This window comes from Macaca fascicularis, chromosome 3, assembly GCF_037993035.2.
Source record: "Macaca fascicularis isolate 582-1 chromosome 3, T2T-MFA8v1.1".
Lineage (NCBI taxonomy): Eukaryota > Metazoa > Chordata > Mammalia > Primates > Cercopithecidae > Macaca > Macaca fascicularis.
This window is the reverse complement of record NC_088377.1, coordinates 38,729,500-38,753,056: the sequence shown is the minus strand read 5'-3', so window position 1 is coordinate 38,753,056 and position 23,557 is coordinate 38,729,500. Positions and strand designations below refer to the sequence as shown.

General features: G+C 50.2%; 1 long non-coding RNA gene across 2 annotated transcripts in view; it reads right to left on the bottom strand.

Moving 5' to 3' along the window:
* The window catches only part of LOC135970049 (uncharacterized), a 50,807-nt gene extending 28,919 nt beyond the window's left edge, over positions 1-21,888 (bottom strand). For both annotated transcript variants that reach the window (XR_010585489.1, XR_012433173.1), the window contains exon 1: positions 21,200-21,888. This is a non-coding gene — a long non-coding RNA (uncharacterized lncRNA). The remainder of the gene's footprint in view (positions 1-21,199) is intronic.
* Positions 21,889-23,557: the final 1,669 nt, after the last annotated feature.

Sequence of the window (23,557 nt, the reverse complement as noted above, 5' to 3'; positions counted from 1 at the left end):
ACCATGTGGGGGGCTCCTTAGGCTTTTCAGACAGGTGATGTCACTCCTTTCCTGGGGAATACCCTAGCTCAGGACTGACCAAGACTGGCTGCGGGGAGCTGGTTGCGTCTCCAAGAAGCCCTCACCGGAAGCCGGAGGGTGTGTGTAACCTGGTGCCTGAGGCACACAAGAGGGCAGGTGGGGGAGGTCTCGGCTCCTTAACTCCACATTGAAATCTGTGGGAATGGCCACATTGCTGCAAATCCTCTCTCCCCTCTTCCCTATCGCTCCTCTTCTCCTTCCTTCAGTCTCCAAAAGAGGAGAGGGAAGCTTCAAGACAGGGGAGACCCTGCCCAGAAAAGCATAAAACTCTCAAGACCGAACACAGCCGGGCCCCTGGGTCCGTGGTGGGGCCACTATGACAAGGAATTACTCACAAGGCTGTGGTCACCGTCACCTTCGTGACACCTGACAGCAGCGTGGCACCCACCTACTGTGTTTCTGATGTGACCTGATCAAGCTTACAGGACAGAGTAATGCACCAGCCAGTGCTAGGGAATGAAAGGAGTCCAAGAGAAACACCCTGCAGCCATATCCTGAGAATGTGTAACACCTGCTCTGAGGTATTTCATTCATTCTGTTCTGCCCGGAAGACCCACTCACCAGCACCGCATAGATTCTGAGGGGTTGTGGCGTCATCTAAGCATCAATGCTGGCAAGAAGGAAATCACGATTGAGGATGATGACTTCACCACATCAGATCCGCCCAGGGCTGCGTCCTGGGCACAACACAGCCACATCCTGAGCCAGACTCCTACTATGGAGCCCGCCCTGTGCTTGGAGAGACATTCCGCAGCGTCCCTTGCCTCCAGCCCCAGAGGCTGGGAGCATCCCTTCTCCCAGTTCTAACCAGAAACCTCCCTGGACGGTGCAAACATCCCCTGGGGCACAATCACCCCATGAGAATCACCGAATTTACTGAACAACTGGAGCCATCCACAGACCCCAAACATAAATGCTGCCCAGGGCCAGGCCATGAGTCACAGGGCACAGAGGGTGTGGCCAGACAGGGAAGAGACGCTCCCACCCATCCTCAGCCTCTGACGGCTGCAGGACAGTGGCTGGAGCGACCCGGAGCCATCCACATCAAGTCGCCTCATGCCCTCATGTCCTGAGTTCGTCACCAGCTCCTGTTCTACAGCCAGACAAGCCCAGTTCAGACCCAAATCCAAACCTTCTCAGGATTCATCCTGTTTGGCCATCAGTAAACAGGACTCTGGAGAAAACAGCTGCCATGTTCACATCTAGGTCCCTCTCCCTTCAGGGGTCCACAGAGGGACCCTCAGCAGCTTTCTCATCCCTGTCCTGGCTCCCGAGCAGCTGTTGCATTCGCCAGGGTGACCTTGATCGGCCGGCGTCACTCACCCATCACGAGACTAGAACCACAGCACTCCCAAGACAGCCTCATTTCTCGGAGCTCAGGATCAGAAGGGCAATGAGGACACACACATACACTTACCAAGGTGGCTGTGCCTGGCCAACGGGAGCCTCAACTAACTACACGCTCCAGTTCTTTCTCTATTGTAATCAGTTAACTTAAGGCCCAGCGCGGTGGCTCATCCCTGTAACCCCTGCACTTTCAGAGGCCAAGACAGGGGGACTGCTTGAGCCCAGAAGTTTGAGACCAGCCTGGGCAACACAGGGAGACCTCGTTTCTGTAGAAATAAAAAAAAATTAGATGCGCACAGTAGCATGCACGTGTAGTCCCAGCTACTCAGGAGGCTGAGGTGGGAGGATTGCCTAAGCCTAGGAGGTGGAGGCTGCAGTGAATCGTGATTGCACCACTCCATTCCAGCCTGGGAAACAGAGTGAGGACCTGTCTCAAAAAAAAAAGAAAAGAAAAAAGAAAAGAAAAGAAAGAAAGAAAATGAAATTTTTTAACCTAGCTTTGAGGAACTCGAATGAATGAAAAACTGAATTTAAAACAATCGCATAATAAATCACACAGTCCCTCCAAGGGAAGTCAAAGGGGGTGGAACTGATCATTTGTGGGGTGTTTGCCTCACGTATTTTGGTTTTCAAATTTTGACCCTACACATTTGTTACATATTTACAATCTGAAAAACAACAAATAGAAAGTTATTTATAGCGGAGGACCCTGGAATTAAAGAGAGATTTTTTTCATGCCTGAAAGTGTACATCACATGCCACAAGGACCTATGCTTTGTGTGGAAACTTGAAAATAAAAAAAGTCACAGGGAGCTCAACACCAGCTTTGTCCCACATCTTTCAGATGCTCAGCTAACTGCAGTGACTGCTCTCAAATTCTCCACCCATTCCCTCTGGGCAAGATCCAATTAGGTAACAATTAGGGAAAAAAGAAGCTTCAATCCCTCCCATTGCCCATCCAACTTTCACAGACCCAAAAATTCAGCTAAAGCTGGTGAAAGAGCAGGGAAAGCCATGCTGGAATCCCCTCTTTGAAACAAGACACTCATGTTCATGTTCCCAGCGCGAAGGTCAGCCCAGAGCCGGGCCCGCCCCGCAGCAGCAAAGCCGTGACACCCGTCACTGGGAAAACAGAAGCAACATCTAGGTCAGAGATTAGTGACTGCCAAAAATAAGGTGAAAGTTGCCCCCAAAGCCAGTGAACACGGGAAAACCTGGGCAGGTTTCCTTCGCAAAGAAAGTGAAGAGAGTTTAAGATGCTCAGAAAAGCAAGAAACGAGTGCTAAGCATTACTTACTATAGGTGCTGTATGTTAAATACTTTTTTTTATTTACCAGTGCCAGAAATAAGTTTCATGCCAAGGGTTTCCAAAAAAGAAAGAAAGAAAGAAAGAAAAACTGAAAAATATTCCTGAGAACTAAGTCGCACAAGAAAAATTAAAACTTGAGAATTAGTGAAAAATTTTAGACATTAAAATTAAAAAAAAATGAAATGCTTCCTGCATTAGGTACGCATCTTCAGACTCCCACGTGAATAGCCGGGAATGGCGGCACGTGCCTGTGGTCCCAGGTACTCGGGAGGCTGAGGTGGGAGGATCACCTGAGCCCAGGAGGTCGAAGCTGCAGTGAGCCGAGATCGCAACACTGCACTCAAGCCTGGGTGACAGAGTAAGACCTTGTCTCACAAAGAAACAAAACAAAACAAAACAAAAAACCAGAAGAATATATTTGTATGTTTTATTATTGTCTCTTGGCAAAATACTCAACTAGCCCCAATATTGCCTTAGATGTAACTTAACATCCCCAATTTACAAAGGGGAAAATGAGGTCAACAGCCAAGACCAAAGAGATAACAAGTGCAATGGTGCGTTCAGAACAATGACTACAATTATAAAATATTCGGTTCAATTTCTACCCTCAGCATCAAGGCAGGGGTTCATCATAATGGGTACTGGAGGCTTAAAGAAATGTAGGCTCAGCATTTACAGAGAGTGCGGCCCAGCCCTCCTCAGCACTGCAGGTACTCACGGGCACTCCCGGGGTATTGGCCACGCTACGTCCCCGCCGGTGGCCACACAGAAGAAGAGGCGGTAAAACTTTTTTGAGAATGAGATAAAAAATGTTCAGAGTCTAAAAACGTAATTTTCTGGGGGTGGGGGGAATAACGAGAAGCTCTCATTCATGGTATTTGTAAAAGGCTGTTTCTAGCGCACTGGTAGATAAAAAGGGCCGGGGCCCTCGGGTTAGCGTCAGCCGGCGCCCGCCTGGTGGGGCACACACGGACTTAGGTCGGTGATAGTGTTCAGGGCTGTGTCTGCCCCGATGCTGAAATCGGAACTCGGCACATTGTTGGACACAGTAGCGGGAACCATGATCGTGGGCACACAGAACTCGTGTTTCTCCCAGGGGACTGACAGTTCCAGGAGTCCCATCTAAATTGACCCAGTATCTGCAACGCTGGCTGCTCAGAGGCCCTGGTGTGGAAGGGCCAGGTCATCGCTTAGTCATATGGGGCACAAGCACGTCACTTGCCACTCCTATCTTTCTATTTCATCAAACCCTATTTTCTCCTGAACATTGATCATAGCAAAGTCATTAGCCTTCGAAACGTCAGCTTGCTTTGTTCAAGAAGTTTAAACACACGTAAGTCTTTCTTGCCATGCTCAACACACACCACCGGCCGTTTCCGAAGTCAGTGTTTCTGGAACAAAAGCCTTGGCCTGCCCCGTGAACGTTCACTCTGAGCACACTGTCGCGAGGCTGCTTGGCCAGCCAACAGGGGCAGGAGAGAGCCACAGGTGCGGTGTGGGGGTCCCTGCAAAGGCGCCTCACTCCCTCAATCAAGGGCTGTGCCTTCTGCCAAGCCAGAGGCTTCCTCCCAGGGGAAGCGGCGTCTTCAGCTGCCACCGCACCGACTTCAGACGGCTCAGCCAACGGGGCAACAGATTCAACAGAGTTCCATGTTGTTAAAGGAAAACTTCTGTTACCAGACAACATTAATATCGGATTCAACGTAAAATAACCAACAAGGTTGTTTCCAAACCAACCTGCTACTAGTGCCTTATCCTTCAATGCTGCTTAAACACAGAGAAATATGAGGAAAAAAGAGCATGGCACTTACTTCTTAAAAAACAACACCTCTTCCAGGTTCATCTTACCCATATCATAAAGAGTTAGAACTGTGGATTCCCTACAGGAACGTGGAGTGGGGTGGATCCCCACGCTGACCCAGCCTCCCCACAGGTCAGTTACCCCCTACCACGGGGTTCACATCTCTCTAGGCCCTGTCATCTCAACAAGAAAAGGTGGCATCTCTGAGCTCTCTTCGCAGACCCGAACGGGAGCTAGAGAGAGACACAGACACACCCACAACTGTTTTAAAATCCTGAAATGCAATACATATTTAAGAACTTCATTATTAGCTTTTTAAAACAGTAAGAACAGAGTGAGCCTGGTTTTAACCTCTCTGCCACAATAACACCGTGTACATCTGTCTTTTCCTGTTTGTTCCTTCTCCAGCAGCTGCTGCCCGGCTGGCCAACTGCAGAAGAGCCTCGGGTACTCCGGGGGGAGGCGCTCGGTAAAAGCGTGAGCACCACGATCACATCTCAGGACGCCCACACGTTAGGGTCGCCCACAGACCGCCATTCCCAATGCCTAGAAGGCACTGAACGGGCCTCCTGCTCTTTGTAAATGTCAACTCTCCTAAGCTATGTTGTGTTGAAAATGTTTAACTATAGTCCACACATACTTCTTTGTTTCTGTCTTGTTTTTATCCTAGAGGCATATTATTATGGAAAATTAAGTTTGCAAGGTTGAAGAATTTTCTGAAAGTCGCCTATTAATCCTGGAAGGAAAAAAAAATGGGCCAGATGTGGTGCTCACACCTGTAATCCCAGCAGTTTGGCAGGCTGAGGCGGGCAGATCACTTCAGTCCAGGAGCTTGAGACCAGCCTGGAAAACATGGCAAAACGCTGTCCCTACTAAAAATACAAAAAAAAAAAAAAAAAAAAAAAAAATTAGCTGGGCGTGGTGACATGTGTCTATTCCCATCTACTCAGGAAGCTGAGGTGGGAGGAGACCTGAGCCCAGGAGGGGAAGGCTGCAGTCAGCCAAGATTTGCCTCACTGCACTCCAGCTTGGGCGGCAGAGTGAGACCGCGTCTCAAAAAAACAAAAAGCAAAAACAACTGTATAAATCAGTACAGAAGGGAGTTGGCCGGGCACGGTGGAGTACTCCTGTAATCCCAGCACTTCGGGAAGTCGGGGTGGGCAGATCACCTGAGGTCAGGAGTTTGAGACCAGCCTGGCCAATATGGCAAAATCCCATCTCTAATAAAAATACAAAATTAGCTGGGCATGGTTGTGGGTGCCTGTAATCCTAGCTACTCAGGAGGCTGAGACAGCAGAATCACTTCAACCCGGGAAGCAGAAGTTGCAGTGGGCCGAGATTGTGCCACTGCCCTCCAGCCTGGGCAACAAGAGCAAGAGTCCACTTCAAAAAAAATTAAAATTGAAATTTAAAAAAAGGGAGCTAATGTTTTTCATTTAAGGGAAGGGAGAAGAACATTCAGTATTTATACATCTCACGCACACATCTGCAGTGGTGCCCTGAAGTATTCAAGATACACAGTCCTACAAATAGAGCTTAAAACTACTCACCAAGTTACATGCTAAAAGCACAGCATTGTAAGAATGCTACATTCTATTTTTTAAGCATCTGTATCCAATATTATAGCATACTGGCAGTTTTCCCTTCAGGTGCTGTACTCCTAAATTATTCCATGTTTAGTCATTCATTTTAGAATTTATGACTTGCTTTAGACAAAAGAAATATATTTAAATGTAAGGTACTAAATTAATGACTTAGGGGAAAAATTACTAAATTAACTTGGAAGTTAAACTTTGCAAACTGAATTTGTTGGACCTCATGTAAGCTAGATGATCAGTTTTTTAAATTGTTGTGTGTTTCCCTCGAGGATGGAAGTCTCCTCTTTTCTCTCATCCCCTGTGTACACCGCTGCAGCCCGCGCCTCTCATCCACCGCGCCACAGTGCGGCCTGCAATTCACCCTGTACCACGCCTTCCACGCCTTACCTGAAAGTTACTAAGTATAACCAAGAAGGAAATGAAAAGCAGATAAATGACCTCCGCCCCCACATCCAGCATGCAAATGTGAAACATTCATCAAAGTAAAACCAAAATCCATGTCAGCTCATGATTGTAACTGGTAGAATTATGTGCATGGCAATTTTAAAAGTCTAGTTAAGTAAAAACCTAATTGAAAGTCTCAAGAAATACAAAGTTTATACAAAAAGACATCAGCAAACATTGACAGTGAGGAGAGGACTTCACTCTGCATCCAGCCTGTCTTGGAAGCCATGGCCAAATGCCAGATTGTATAGATCCGAAAAGCAGAAAAAAACAAGTGTTGAAATGTGTATAGTCTCAGCAATGTACAAATTTGATGTACGATGCTCAGAAACCTTGAATTTCCAATCAGAAAACAGGATCATGAGCAAGTTCCCCAGCAGTGCCCACCTTCTGCTTAAGGCACGTGTAACGGGAACGCTGGCCACCTTGGGGGGACAGAGGCTTCCTGGTCACACTCGCTCTGGCAGCCGCACAGCTGGCCCCGCCACAAACACCTGGCTAATACTGAAGAACAACCCGCTCCCTGGGCTTTGCTCACTCTAGCCGGGAGAGCATGTTTACAGAGTACATTATCGACTGAGTCCTCGTTCAATGCGTCAAGCTTGTTGAAGGCAGGGCAACCCCATTCCTGGCCCAATTAAGTGAACTGCGCAGAGTAAATGCCCCGAGTTGGACAGCACTCAGTCACGACAGCAGCGGCCAGTGTTCGCAGGGCACTGGTTTCGTGCCGGGAACAGTTCCAAGCGTCTTCTTTCTGTCCGTGGAATGTGCACTGCAACCCTGTGGGGCTGCTTGCAACGCCCACCAGAGTTCTGAGGCAGCCAAGTCCAGGCTGTCTATGGGCCTCGCCACGTGGCCGTCCACGTCCTCTGCAGACCAGACCTCACTGCAGGGACCGCGGGTTCCAGGGCTGCCTTGAGGCACATGCTCCCTTCGCCACCTCTTCCTGGCCCCTGACACCAACCCTTACCACTGCCACCAAAGCTTTATTTTCTCGTGGCACCTGAGGGGCCTGTTCTTTCTGCCCTTCCCTGCTCCCTGCGTCCGGCTTGGAGGGTGCCCACATCAACGCCAACGCTCATGTAATCACCACCCCTTCCATGGGGCTTGATGCCCAGGAGTCTCAATATCAGAATGTCAGATTCCTGTGCTTGTTGGAGAATTTCTTCCCAGTGTGGAAGTGAAGGAGATACAATTCTAGGTGCCTGCAATAACCTCATTTCCACAGCTAAGCAACTTCAGTAGTAGCACAAAACAAAAAACCTTTTTTTAAAACTTCTTTTATACAAGCTAAATACAATTTAATTTTTACATCCACGTTCTCTTCAGCTCCCACCTGGAGAGCAGGCAAATAATAATTTTCAAAGAAACAAATTGTTCCATAATTTTAACACTTAGTATTATCACTATGAAGTAAGAATTATCCCAAAAATACACGATGATCTTGTTCTCACATTCAAAAATTGATTGTCACACGGTGAAATAGCACTTACTGCAAAGGAATTTTTCTTTTCAGGCTTCTGTTCTGGAAAAAAAAAAAAAGATTTCTGGCAAAGAGATAAACATTAATTATGTAACTATCCAAAATGCCTCCAAGGAAAATAATGTCATCCAATTAGTTCTTTAAAGTGTTACAAATGCAGCTGAGTTTTTGTAGTAATTTGTCTATAATTATCAAAAGAATGTTTAAAAATCTTAATACTGAAAGAATAACCATAAATAGATATAAAATATAAAGCAGAAGAGTTAACATTTGATGTAGATTTTGGCCCATATCTTTAACATATGCATAGTTATTTACCTAGCTGAAGTGTAACCCTCTTCTCCTAGGCTCTTCAAGCCTGATGTTCAAACATAGACTGCCTTTTGCTACATGAAGGCAGCTTTAAAAGATGTCAGGATCGGGCCGGGCGCAGTGGCTCAAGCCTGTAAATCCCAGCATTTTCGAAGGCCAAGGTGGGCCGATCATTTGAGGTAAGGAGTTCGAGACCAGCCTGGCCAATATGGCAAAACCCTGCCTGTTTAAAAAATTTTCGTAATTAGCCGAGCGTGGTTGTACACACCTATAATCCCAGCTACTCAGGAGGCTGAGGCAAGGAGAATTGCTTGAACACAGGAGGCGGAGGTTGCAATGAGCCAACATCGCACCACTGCACTCCAGCTTTGACGACAAAGTGAGACTGTCTCAAATAAGAACTTAACTCTCAGAAGAAGCTTGAGCACCTCCCGCCCCAACCAACCCAAGGAATCACATGGCAATCGTTATCATTGGATTTTGACACAATAAAGTTCTATTCTCCTCTCTAAACACAATGGTAAACACCTGCCATCAGCCCACAGAATCTCTCAGGACCCAGTAACACCAGACTAGCAAGACTAATGGGCCACGTATGCAGGATTCAGCTGCAGAAAGTGATGGCACCAAGAATGTGTGCGCGCTCAAAACCAGATTCCTTGCTTTCAGGGTGGAGGAGCTCCCCGGGAAGATCATCCAGCAGGATGGTTTCCACTTCCACCATGAGGAGGAAACGGGGGGTTTCCTGAGGGCACTGACAGGACTTGGGTCTCTGCCTCCTGGTCCTCTGTCCTGTTACGGGATGAGGGGGGGTTAAGGCAGGTTCTCCCTACATCTTCCAGGCAGGAGAGATGGAGTTGACAAATGGAGGACAGCTTTTCCAAAACGTTTCCATGTTTATAACCCATTATCGATCTGCTTTCCCTGGAGATCAAGGGGGGGGAAAGAGGGGGCGGGAGGGAGGGCAGGAGGGGGGAAGGAGGGAGGGGAAGAGGGAGGAAGGAGGGAGGGGATGAGGGAGGAAGGAGGGAGGGGAAGAGGGAGGCAGGAGGGAAGGGGAAGGAGGTTGGGCAGGAGGGAGGGGGAAGGAGGTGGGGCAGGAGGGAGGGGGCAGGGGAAAGGAGGGCGGGCATGAGGGAGAGGGCAGGGGAAAGGAGGGTGGGCAGGAGGGAGGGGGCGGGGGAAAGGAGGGTGGAAAGGAGGGAGAGGAAAGGAGGGAGAGGAAAGGAGGGAGAGGAAAGGATGGGGGAAAGCAGGGGGAAGGAGGGAGTGGGAGGGAGTAGAAAGGAGGGGGAAGGAGGGAGGGGGAAGGAGGGAGGGGGAAGGAGGGAGAGGAAAGGAGGGAGAAGAAAGGAGGGAGAGGAAAGGAGGGAGGGGAAAGGAGGGAGGGGAGGGGAAGGGAGGGGAGGGGAAAGAAGCGGGAAGGAGGGGAAGGGAAGGAAGGGGGAAGGAGGGGAGGGGAAGGAAGGAGGAAGGGGGAAGGAGGAGAGGAAGAGGAAGGGGGAAGGAGGAGAGGGAAAGGAAGGGGGAAGAAGGAAGGAGGGGAGGGACAGGGAGGGAAAGGGAGGGAAAGGGAGGGGAAGGGAGGGGGAAGGGAGGGGGGAAGGGAGGGGGAAGGAGGGAGGGGGAAGGAGGGAGGGGGAAGGAGGGAGGGGGAAGGAGGGAGGGGGAAGGAGGGAGGGGGAAGGAGGGAGGGGAAAGGAGGGAGGGGAAAGGAGGGAGGGGGAAGGAGGGAGGGGGAAGGAGGGAGGGGAAAGGAGGGAGGGGAAAGGGGAGGGGAAAGGGGAGGGGAAAGGAGGGAGGGGAAAGTGGAGGGGAAAGGAGAGGGGAAAGGAGAGGGGGAAAGGAGGGAGGAAAAGGAGAGGGGAAAGGAGGGAGGGGAAGGAGAGGGGAAAGGAGAGGGGGAAAGGAGGGGGGAAAGGAGGGAGGGGAAAGGAGGGAGGGGAAAGGAGGGAGGGAAAAGGAGAGGGGGAAAGGAGAGGGGGAAAGGAGGGAGGGGAAAAGAGGGAGGGCAAAGGAGGGAGGGGAAAGGAGGGAGGGGAAAGGAGGGAGGGGAAAGGAGAGGGGGAAAGGAGAGGGGGAAAGGAGGGAGGGGGAAGGAGGGAGGGGGAAGGAGGGGTAAAAGGAGGGGGGAAGGAGGGGTAAAAGGAGGGGGGAAGGAGGCGGAAGGATGGGGGAAGGAGGGGTAAAAGGATGGGGGAAGGAGGGGTAAAAGGATGGGGGAAGGAGGGGTAAAAGGATGGGGGAAGGAGGGGTAAAAGGATGGGGGAAGGGGGGAAGGGGGGAAGGAGGGGTAAAAGGAGGGGGAAAGGAGGGGGGAAAACAGGGGAGAAAGGAGGGGAGAAAGGAGGGGAAGGAGGGGGCGGAAGGAGGGGGAAAGGAGGGGGGAAAGAGGGGAGAAAGGAGGGGAGAAAGGAGGGGAAGGAGGGGGCGGAAGGAGGGGGAAGAGGGCTGTGAATGGCAGAGTGTGGAGGGTGGAGTGTGGAGGGTGGAGTGTAGGGGGGAGTAGAAGGGGGTTCTGTGAGGAGGAGGAACAAGTTTCTGAGGTGTCTTGGAGACAGAGGTGGCAGTGGCTTGGGCTCTAGGCCCTCTGTTGCATAGTTTTAGGCTTTTACTGTTTATATATGTGAACACTTTAAAAGATTTAATTTCAAAAAACCAGGAGTTGGGGATACCTTGTTTCTAAAACACAATTTCTCAAGCCTAAAACTAAGTGCTTGGCATTGCTCATTCGATTACCGTCATTTCCTCATATTTAAAATCAGCCCCACACCCCCAATCTCCCTTCAGTGTAAACACCACCTTTTCCGAGGATCTCAAACAGCAGAGTGAACAGCCCGTGACCCCGGCCGTGTGCACGAGGAGCGAAGAGCAGACGTGCGGTGAGGGCTGCGGAAGACACAAGAAGCCGAGGCCGGGCACCTGCCTGCAAGGGCTGTGCTCCTCCAGGCCTAAAGGATACCTTCGCCTCTGGGGTGAACAAGCAGAACAAGCTATCAACTCTTATTCCAAAAGAACAGGAAAAAAAATCAAATGAAGTTAACCTGGTTATCCGAACACAACACTGCAACAGCCCAGAAACAGGAGGGCCAGTGAGCCTGAGACGAGCGGTTCCCACAACGGGACAGCAACATTGCCATTAGGGCTTCTTGGCAAAAATTGACAAAAAAGGTAACGTGGGCCATCCGTTATTTCCTGCCAGTGGAAAGACACCCACAGGCCCCCAGATGCCAACGGCCCCCTGGAAATGAGCCCACGCAGCGCCTCGTGTCTTCGAATGAGCAGGCACGTGGTGTCCTCAGCACCCCCGCCCGTGACACACACACACCACACTTGACTCCCACACCTGAGGGTCCAGGGGAATGGCAGGAAGTCCCCGGAGGACAGGCCATCCTGTGAGGGCACTGCAGGGCTACGCACCTCAGAGGGGCCCCCGGGCAGGTGCTCTCTCCCCAAAGGATAGCCAGTCCTGACCACACCCAGATCGCGGTGGCCTCCAAGCCGAGTGCCAACATCTCACGTCCAAAGAGATGCGCAGGTGCCTGCTGCGCGTGGAGCCCAAGCCCCTTGAAGAGCTCAGGACGAACCCAGTGTCCAGCCCCGGGGCCGTCACCAGCCAGGAGAGGCGCCCGGGGCACTTCCCAGCAATGGCCACAGGAAGTAACAACGCAGGCCCATCAGGAATTTCCTCACTATGCAGGGTTTAGAATTAGAGACAGAGGTTCAGGTCTAGTGACACAAACATCGATGGACCCCATGGAAATGCGGACGCGGTCCCTCCATCCCACCAGCCTGCATGGCTACTCCTTTCTGCTCCCATCACACACGTGCCCACCCGGCCAAACCCCTTCTCCTTTTCCCCCACTGGATTCATCAAATCAAGCCTCACTGTCCTTGGCAAATGTACCATTAATTTACTTACTGCCCAGAACAAAAGCACACTTGCAGTTAACATGACACCCCCGCTACAATAGAACAGCCTTAATTCAGACACGACGCAGAAAAACAGAGGGAGGAGGGGTCGAGGGCCATCCTGGAATCGGCAGCTGTTTTCTGGGGAAAGCGTCCAACCCACCCGAGCCTGACACTCGTGCCACACTGTCTTCATGGTGTCTGAAAGCTCCACGAAGACAGGGTCACTCTGACCCCTTCACACCCACAATGGCAAAGAGGAGCAGGTGTTCAGGAAAGTCCCCCGCTAGTGGTGAAGACAAGAATAATTCCTCGTGGTGCCCAGAATGTCAGGAGAAAACAAGACACCATGTGGACGCCTTCCAGGTGAATTTTGCAATGATTCTACCGAATGCCAGTCATCCTTTTTCAGAAAATCAATGCCAGAAAACATGTGTCACCAGCACAGAGATGGTCCCTTTGACGGCTTACAAACACACCTACGTTACACTGAATTTATCTCAAGCCACCCTCTCTGTGCTAATATAAAAATCTCCTTTATTAACCAGTAGCCTTTCTCTTCTGGTGCTTTTTAACAAGCAAGTGGGTCCTGTAACACTCAGGCATTGTCTAAAACGTCAAATGGAAGCCTAGAATCCTCTTCCATGCAGCTTCACTACAAAGTATTTTGACGTGAACCAAATTGTGCTATTCCTACACCTCCATAGGAAACTCAGTGCTTCATCAAGGAAACGCAGCATGATTTCTGCTAGACACAGAAATGGTGGGGGTGGGCATGGGATTGAGGGAACATTACATAGAAAGCACACCCCGATAATCACCTGCATGAGAGCCACACTGGCCGGCAAACCCCGGTCGGCTCGGTCTCTGCACAGTCACAGGCGTGAGGCCTGGAGGGCAGACACCTGGCGCTGCTGACCACCCCAAGGTCGTGGCCTCTGCCCCGACCATCTGTTCCAAGCTTCTGGCAACACCGCCTGCTGCCCGCACTGCCTGATCGACTCTTCGTGAAGGGCAAATGTTGCCAGGATAGCTTATGAGTACATTTGCCAGGAAAGCAGCTCCGATTGACTCTGAAGACCCGTTCTTGCACCCCTGGCAGCTCCCCTGCCCCCAATGTGTACATGCTTGCAGCTCTGACCTTGCTCAGTGTCCACACAGGCTCTGTCCCCTGGAGAGCCGAATGCAGACTCAATATTGAGTCAGAAATCCACAAAGAGGGTGAGGGTGACAAACTGCCTACCCGTCCCCCAGAACACAGGTTGAAATCCTCACCCTCAATGCGAAGCTGTCAGGAAGTCTTTGGGAGGTAATGAGTTCCCGAGGCTGGAGCCCCGTGAATGGGGTTTGTGCCTCAGAAAGGGGCCCAGCAAATCCCTCACCCTCCCACTGTGTCAGGGCCAGAGAGGTGTGTGCTAACCAGGAAGCGGTCCACACCAGAATCCCCTCCTGCGGCACCCTGATCCCGCCTTCCAGACTCTAGAACTGTGAGAAACAAATTCCTGTTGTTCATAAGCCACTCAGTCAATGGTGTTTCGTTACAACAGCCTGAACTGACTCAGATGAAAATGCTCACTGTCCTACAGAGATGGCTACTCCCCCTCCCAGAAAGAGGGGTTTAATTAAAATCCCTGTCTCTCCTCGCTGCCACCACAGATCTCATTCCCCCACCCCGTAAGCCAGCAGTTGTTAGGATTAAAGGAAAAGGAGAATCGTTTTAGACCAGCCCCTCCATATCGATCTGAAGCCTGTAACTTTGTCCACTTCCATGGTGGCCGTGTCCCCGGATTCCCCATGCCAGCTCTGCATCTGCACTGGGTTCCAGGCTCTGCACAGACTCCTCCAGCTGCCCATCCAGCACACTCATTTCCCCTTCCGCTTTGCAGTTGTCCTTCGATATCCAACTCCCACCCCACTGCAAGCCAAGGCCTTCCGATCCAGGCATTTGGGGTGAGCTCAGCCGTGCACTGGAGTCCTTGGCTCAGGTAACCCAGGCCTAAGGCGTTGGCATCAACGATCTACTGGCTATGGGGTCTGCACAGCCACTAGCCGCCCCAGCCACACCAGGGCCCTGGAGGGGAGGCAGAGGAAGCTGTGAAGCTGCCAACAGCCATGCGGGGACAGGGGCCCCTGGGATGAGGAGGATGCCATGGAAGGAAATTCAGAGAAAGAGCCCCAGGGCTGGACGGCTCATGCATGCCCAAAGCCTGCGCTGCTGAATTTTTCAGGTTTCTGAACTTAATCGCTGACCCACACAGCACGTGTTTCCTGAGTACTGACCCCGCGTGGCATTGGATACAGCAATAAAGCAGGACCCCACCTCCCCCTTCCTCGCCCCTTCCCCCAACACATACACAGGGCCTCCGTCCTGGCGGGAAATCAGGCCTGGGCGCCCAGCTGGTACCGTGAACCTGGGAAGGGGGCTGTCTCAGACGGACAGTGGCTGCAGCCTTGCCAAAGCCCAGCAGTCACCTGCACTGCCACAGCCAGGCTGAGTCCGGATCAACCGCACAGAAACCTGACCCTCTCAAGGGCACGCCTGAGCTCATTAGGGACAGACACCGTCTCCTGCTTATCTCCAACACTTTCTCTGCTTGTCTAGTTACAAATGGACGACACTCTCGGAAGCACTGCTGTGACTCTGCTGACAGATCCCAGGCCTCCCCCTGCTCCTCTCCGTGGTGCCATTGACGGGGAGGGGCCGGTATGGCCGCGAGGCCACACACCCACAGCCACCCTGCCACTGAGACGCGGGCCTTCGACGGTTACTTCTGCCAAAGAACCCTGCTGCGTCTTGGAGCACAACATGGTGGCCGGGAAGCTCCACCCGGAGAAACAGCGATGCTTCTCCCCAGAGCCAACGGAGGGCACCCCCCACCCTGCATTCAGCAGCTTACTTACATTCTGGAAAACAGCTGAATTAATGGGGAACACTAAAATGAAAAGGTCACGCAAGAAAATTTAGAAGGCTGTGTGAAGTCTCAGGAGGTCCAAGGTTTCTGAACCAAGACTGTTGCGGTCAACGAGCTGACAGGGAAAGTTTCCACACGGGCCTTCAACAAGCAACGCTCAGCAGGGAGGAGCCACGTTCTGGGCAGAACCTCAGAACCAGAACATCAGACACCACAAAGTCACATCGGAGCCAACAGCAGCTGAAATACAGCGCTCTCCTAAGATGTGTGTGTTACCTGCAGGAAGTTACTGGACATTAAGATGGTGGAAGAAAAGGATAAGGTTAGAAACAAATTTCAACTAATTTCTGCATACAAAAAAATTCTATATCCACTGGCTTTCTTTCTGGGAGCAACAACTTTTACATGAGATGCACATCCCGGTTGGAAGGAGTTTGGGTTTTCCGTGGGCAGAGACAAGGGTTCTCCAGGAAACGTGAACCCTTTCTCACTCACTGAGCCGCGTGCCTTGAGGCCGTCCTGGCCTGCCTGAGCACCTCCCTGCTCTGCCTCCAGCCAGCACCTTCGGGCACTCATCCCGCTGCTCCCAGAGCCCGCACTGGCCCAGGATCTCCTCTTCTGCTGCTGTCAATCTTCCACTTTAGGGCAAATAAGTGGGAAACTAGAAAGTTATAAGACCCTCAGCTTTTTAAAAATTTGTCTTCTCAGAAAACAAGGAACACTAATTCTACTTCCATTGGTTTAATATGTTGCCCCCATCTGCATGTTCATGGATATGTGTTTTTATATATATTTTAATCAACATTTATAAAAGCACGCACTGTTGGCTGCATTCAGTTTAATTACATTTGGTGTAAGAAGTTTTAAATTCAGTGAATTCAGGCACTCAAAATTTAAGCCCTCTGACATCTATTAATCAAATGGAAATACGACAGGTAGATATTACAAAAATCAAGAGAAGTGATTAACATAAATCTTGGACTTTTGGATATTTCCACTAATGTATATATTAGTACACAAACTTGAGCATTTTCAACAAATCTTTGAACTCAAATTCCATTCTTAACTTTTACAGGTAAATCGATATCCATACGTGATTTTAAGCAGCTCAAGCATCAGCTCTTCAAAACAACCAGAAATGCTGCGGGTAAATCCCACCGAGTAGCAAATAACTGCACCCAACAACCCAAGTACCTCCCCTGAGGCATCTGGAACTTGAGGATTACGAGCAGCCTTTGGTTTCTGAGGTGCCCGAGAGTGGGGACTCCCAACTGTAAGAAGGTCTCAGGGATAAGGAAAACTGGTCAAAACATCATCCCTGCCACCCCCCCCGCCACGTGCTTACAGATCTCACTTCCTCTCTGCCCCCCAAAGCCTGACTCCTGGTTCCAGCCCTGCTGCTTACTGGGCTGAGGGCATGGGCGTCAACTGCACCTGTAAGGGGAGAAGCTGTTCAGGATTCAGGATACAGGATCCTGGCTATCCCGGCAGCGCTCAAGCTGATATTGTCATTAACTTTATAGTGAGTTACTTAGTGCAAAAGTTTAACTTCTGAATAATGTAGATATGTGTATTCTAACAGGGAAATCCTGAACATAGAACACAGGCCACACGCTCACACAGATGCTATCTGGCCAGCACTCTTTTCTTTGGCTTTTCAATAGACGTTTTTAAAAGCCGTTTTCGGTTCATAGCAAAATCAGGAGGAAAGTACTGAGAGTCCTCACGTATCTCCTTTCCCAGCACAGGCACAGCCTCCATCATTCTCCTGTCCCCACCGGACAAGCACGTCTGTACGACTGACAGACCCGTATCAACACGACACCACCACCCAGAGTCCACAGCTCACCAGAGGGCTCGGCCTGCTGCTGCTCACTCTGTGGGTTTCACAGAGGTGGAACGGCAAGGATACCCCATGAAAGCCCCACCCGGAGTTGCTTCCCCACCCTACACATCCTGTATGCTCCTCCCATTCATCTCTCCCTTCCCCAAACCCTGGCAGCCGCTGACCGTTTTACTTTCTCCACAGCTTTGCCCTTTCCAGACTGTCCTGTGGTTGGACTCAGACAGCAGGTAGCCTTTCCAGATTGGAGACTCACTTAGCAACATGCGTTTCAGATCCTTCCGCGTCTTTTCATGGCTTAGTGGTCCAGTTCTTTTCAGTGCTGAATGATATCCCAGTTTCTGACATACCACAGTTTATCCATTCACCTACTGAAGGGCATCTTGGTTGCTTTCAAGTTTTGGCAATGATAAATAAAGCTGCTGTCAACATCTGTGTGCACATTTCCGAGTGGAAGTGAACTTTCAGCTCTTCTGAGTAAACGTCCAAGACTTTGATTTCTCCTGTGGTCGGAGTGCTTAGTTCCACAGAAAACTGCCACGCTGCCTCCCACAGCAGCTGCCCCACTTCCCCCAGTGATGAGTGAAGGTCCTGATGCCCACACATCCACCAGCACGCAGTGGTGTCAGAGTTCCAGTATTGACCAGGCTGATGGGTGCGCAGTGATGCCTCGCCCTACGACATAAGACGCGGGCCATCTTTCCGCGTGGAGATTTGCCATCTGTGTATCTTCTTTGTTGGGTTATCTATCCAGGTCTTTGGTCCATTTTTAATCAGGTTGTTCATTTTCTTGTTGAGTTTTGAGAGTTCCTTGCACGGTTTAGATAACAGCCTTTATCAGATGAGTCTTTTACAGATACGTTCTCCCCTGTCTGTGGCCTGCCCTCTCATGCTCCTGAGACACTATGTTTATTTTAAAAAACATTTTAGACAGAAGATGGACCTCCCAGTCCACCACGGTTCTCATTTTGGCCGTGGTCACCACCCTCCCAGCCCTGGTTCCCACCTTTCCACGATCTCCTGGTCCTATGGGAGTCAACCCATACTAAGTCCCTAATGGATCTCCAATGATGGCAACGTCAAAGCAGGCAGTTTGCAGGTAGGAAGGAGCTGATGGAGGCCGGAGCAGAGTGTGAGGCCAGCGGCTTCATCCCTCGGGGACGGGCAGGCCTCTCAGATGTCCCTCTGGGTCACCTCCCAAATGAAGTACCTGCCTTGGCCGTTGGCAGGAAGCAGGACCTGGCACGGCATTTACAGGTGAGCCTCCGTAACAGGAAACTCTACTTTCTGGGGAGAATGCATTTTCATTATCAAGGCTTTTAGGCTTTTAATTAAGAAATAAAAGAGCAGTGCCTGGAGTGAGGATGCAGGGACTGTGTGTGACCCACACGCTCCTTTACAGCTGGCGCAAAGGACCCTGGAGTGAGGGTGCAGTGCCTGCTCTGAGTCACCAGCACACTCATCGTTTCTACATAAAGAACCCTGCGAGTCTGTCCCAGGACTTTTTAGCCTAGACCTAAAAATTCGGGGCCCAGGAAACCCTAACCATTTTAGGAACCTGAGGGGTGGGCCAAGGGGATCTCAGAGTTTGGTGCTGGCTGTGGGACCAGAAAAGGGTGGGCTAGGGCTTCCCACAAGCTCTCCAGGGAGGCCTCACGTGCACTGGTTTGGGGAAATCAGGATGCAAGCAGATACCGTATGCTCTGCCACGGGACCATGAAGTCTGCGGAGCCTCAGAGGAACACGGACAAATGGCTGCACGAGTCCCACAGGCCGAGCCTCAGCCGGCGCCCATGTCAAGAACACAGGCACACCAGGAGGGACAGCCGATGCAGGCAACGCTTGCAACCCCAGCATGCGGCAGCGTCCGAGGGTGGGGGTCTCTGGCCAGGCTCCACCACAACTGCCATATTCTGTGGCAAAAATTTAAAAGTAGATTTTAACTAGTTACAACTCTAACTTGTTTTACAGATCAACAGAACACAGGGTACCAACAGGCTCCAAAATACTTCGGCGAGAACCAAGTCTAGAATGTAGGTGGCTGCTGCTCCGAGTGTGACCAGTCCCCTGTAGTGCCATAAATCCTAGATCTAGGAGACTAAGTGCTCTTCCTAAACCAGAAGGCACCCTGAGGCTCTGAGGGCACCCTCTGTCCCTGGGCCAGTCCATCAGCCCCGGCAGAAGCTTCTAGAGTAAGAGCCTGTGGATTCGTACTGGACGGATGTAAACGAGGCAAAGTCACAGGGGCTCATCCTGGAATCCCATCAGCTTACCCACTCATGCCCCTGGAGAGCCCTGCCCCCAGTTCCACACCCACAGTTACGCTGAACCACAAGAACTGGCTTCTAGGCCCTCAAGCTACTCCCTCTCTCCCCTGGACAGACCCTTCTCAAACCATGAGGCCCAGAGTAGACTTAACAGGTGGTCCCAGCAGAACTGGCCACTGCATGAATTGATAGTGTGTGTGTTTGTGGTGGTTCTTGTTCTGTCACTCAGGCACAGTGCACCATAAGTACAGTGGTGCTATCAGGGTTCACTGCAGCCTCAACCTGCCAGGCTTGGGTGATCCTCCAGCCTCAGCTTCCCGAGTAGCTGGGACCGCAGGTGCACATCACCACCACTATTTAATTTTTTGTAGAGTCAGGGTCTTGCTATGTTGCCCAGGCTAGTCTCGAATTCCTGGGCTCAAAATTGAACTGCCCACTTCAGCCTCCCAAGGTGCTAGGATTACAGGTGTGAGCCACTATGCTCAGCCTAGAATTGGTATTTCTTCAACCTGAATTTGACACATGAACCCCACTTACATAGATATCAACCACTCTCACAGCTCCAGGGTTTTTCTGAATCTCGATTCTGTTCATTCCAGGTCAATATCTAAGAAAGGGTCAGAACTGACCCTCCCTCAATGAAACCTAAGGGCAAATGCAACAGCATCTCAGGGTGTGAGGAGACAAAGTAAGAAGGGTGGAAAATACACACTGAAATTCTAGTGTTAGAATCATAATCACCAAAAATTTAAGAGACAATCTGCTTTCCAAAACATGTAGATGCTGGATTATCTTCCAAGTCATCAGATTCCACAGCCAGGCCCTGAGAGGGGCACAGCTTTCTAAGCTCACAGACCGGGGCAGCCTAACAGCCTTGGGGCAAACTAAACAGAGGCTTGTGTCTCTCAAAGAGGAAGGTGCTCAAGTCCTTCCAAATAGATTCTTCTTCTAAGTTAGATGCCTCCTAACAACACTGTTTAGAGTGCCAGTGTGTTCAGAAGTGTGAAGCTGAAAATACATCTCAGGACCCCAAAATCACTAAGCTAAAGGGAAATCAAGGTGGGAGACAGCTTAGGGTAAACCTGCCTCCCATGCTCTTCCTAACAGAGACAGCTACTGGGGGGAAAAACAGCCACGTACCTCCTGCACAACCAGTCTGCAAGGAAATTCCTCATGGACAGAGGACAGAACTCAAAGTCACCATCTGCACATGGAGATAAATGCGGATCTGACTGCTTCCTCTGGAAAGGTTCACCAGAAACGCATTTATCTGATCTACCTGTGACCTGGAAACCCCTCCCTGCTTTGAGCTGTCCCTCCGTCCTGGACCGAACCAACGAACATCTCACATGTATTGATGTCTCACGTCTCCCTAAAATGTGAAAGACCAAGTTGTGCCCCAAACACCTTGGGCACATGTCCAGGACCTCCTGAGGCTGTCACAGTGTGTCCTCAACCCCTCCTGAGGCTGTGTCTTCAACCTTGGGAAAATGAACTCTCTATGGGCCAAGAACCATCTCAGAGATGCTTCTGGTTTACAGGAAGCATTCCCTCCGGCGGGTATAACGATGAAATCAAGTGGAATTACAAAATGCCACTTTAGTAAAGGCTGAATTAGGGTTCGATGTGCTTAAAAAAAAGTAACGTTCTATTTATCAATGGACCATGAAGCCCACACCCCCTTCTGCAGTGAAGATGTCAACTGAGACGAGGGGCCCCTCCTGTGGATGCAGCAAAGGCTACCTTCTGACCCCACTTCCCAGAGTCCAGGCTCCTGCTGCTCAGGGAACAGCAACCCCAGCTTCACGGGGCTCAGGCCTCCAAACCCAACTCCCACCCATGCTGGAGAATCACCCCAGGGACTTGCGAAATGGCAGGTGCAACTCTCACCTCATCCCCTTCAAAGGGGAAAAGGCACCTTCCCGCTGCTCCTCCTGCTGGTGGGAACTGAAGCAGTAGCTGGAGGATCAGGAGGGAAACAACCTGGGTCGCTGCTAGTCACAGATGGCAAATGCCAACCAGCCTTGACCTTCACATTGCAGAGAAGACATCCTTCTCTTTTCGTCAGGTCCCTGTTAAATGTTTGCACCCATTCCTTTAAAAAAAAAAAAAAAAAAAAAAAAAAAAACTCAGATACAGCATGGGTGTTTTGCTGACAATATTTCAATTATTTGGGGTCTTTTGGTCAAATGACGCCAAAACAGGAAACTGAACCCTGTTATTCAGGAAACTACTTTCCAGCCCCATCTACCCTCCCAGGCTGTCACCTTATGGGGTTTGTCTGCTGGATGATTAACAATAACTGCTCTTGAGAACTAGGTGTACAGAACAGACAAGACATCAGCTCAGGTTGAGGGGAAGCAAGAAAAGCGGCCTCTCCCTGCAGGACGGTGAAAGAGGAACCTTCAGCACCTGGGTTTGCAGGATGCTGGATCTCCGAGAGCATCTCTCACAGTTCAAGTAAGGCCAGACCCTCCTCTGCCACAGCCTGTTCAGGAGAAGGCAGCACCTGCCCTAGAGACCCACAGCCCTGTGCGGGGTTGAAATTTCCTCCCTTGGTAAGAGTCAGGACCAGGGGTGGGGAGAGAAGCAGCAGGGCTGAGGGGCACTGTGGAAACTCCATGCCACGCTAACTCTCGTCTCACGTGCTCCGGCCAAAGCCACGCTTCTCGGAGGGCATTTCCCTTCACATATCCGGAAATCATCAACGTCTAGTCTCCCCACAGAACAGATCGTTCCCCAGGAGGCAGACGCTTGGCTGTAACACGTGGTAATGAGGGGCGCACCTTCGTGCCCATTCCACAGTGTTTCCCGTTACCTATTTTACCTTAAGCTAAAAATAGTTCCCGTTTACACTCTGCAGTGACACAGACAGCAAAACACACGAGATTCAGTGTGATCCCACACCCGTCCCTGATGACCTCAAGTTCTTTATTTGTTCGTTTTGCTTCTAGAGTTTATGCTCTCTCCCGGGGTTCCAGGCCTGTGGATTCCACCAACCATAGAGCAAGAATATCTTTTTAATGTGTTTGTACTAAGCATCCAGACTTTATTATTCATTATTATTCACTAAACAATATAGTTTAACAACTACTTGCATGGCATGTCCATGGTACAGCCGTTATGGGCAACCCTGACATGACTGAACGTCTGCAGGAGGACGTGCCTATGTCATATGCAAACACGATGCCATTTTATACCAGGGACCTGAGCGCCCACAGACCTTGCATTCCACAGGCTGTCCTGCAGCCCACCCTCATGGGCACTGCGGAATGGCTAGAATAGAAAATATAGAGGTTTTAAATACTTATGTACTAAATCTAATCTTTTGTTAAGTAATTACTGTGTATCACGTGTATTATTTGGAAGTCCTTCCTGGCCCAGAGACTTGACGTGTTCTTATCTTTTGTCCACTGATCTAGTCATTCCAGTAAGTTTATTGAACACAAATCAATTTTACAATTAAATTCTTACAGGAATCACACTCATACTGCAAGCTGCTTTGGTTTTTAAAGTGAAATAACCAATAGTTTTGCAAACCAGCGATATCATAGAGTAACAGGATAAAGCAGCCCCATGACATGCAGAAACACGGGGTTTCAAAGCTGACCAGTAAAAAACACGTTACCAACCCCTAAATGTGAAAATATTTTACACCACAACAGATACTCCAGAGAAAAACAAGATGTTCAAAAAAGCCCTTTGCGGAAAAACACTTTCCCCTCCATTGTTCACACGGTTTCCAGAAGCTTGTGTTTGGCAATGACCATGAACCAGAAGTAGCGTCTGCTGCAACTACTGCTACTGCAACACAGAATATTAAGGCAAAAAAAAAAAAAAAAAAAAAAAAAAAGAAAGAAAGAAAGAAAGAAAAAGAAAAAAAGGACACAGCATATTTCCTATTGATGAGAACAGATAGAGTGTTATCAGAGTGAGTGTGTTCTACAGTCAACAATGTTCAAATTCTAAGTCTCCCGCAGACACTAGACGGTAACCGCCAAAGCTTGTGTACTTGGCAACGTTCAAGGAGACCAAGTTCAGAGCTGTCACAACGCAGCACCATCCTCACGCGATTATCTCAGGCGGGTTTGAGGGCACGTGCCCCCGTCACAGCGGGATAGCTGCCCAGCCCAGCACTTCCTGAGATCACAGACCTTCGCCTTCCCACATCTTCAATAGTTCCTTTACACTGGGAACCAGAGAGCAAAACCTAAAACACTTCCTCAAATCTCAAGACAGTCTTGAGAG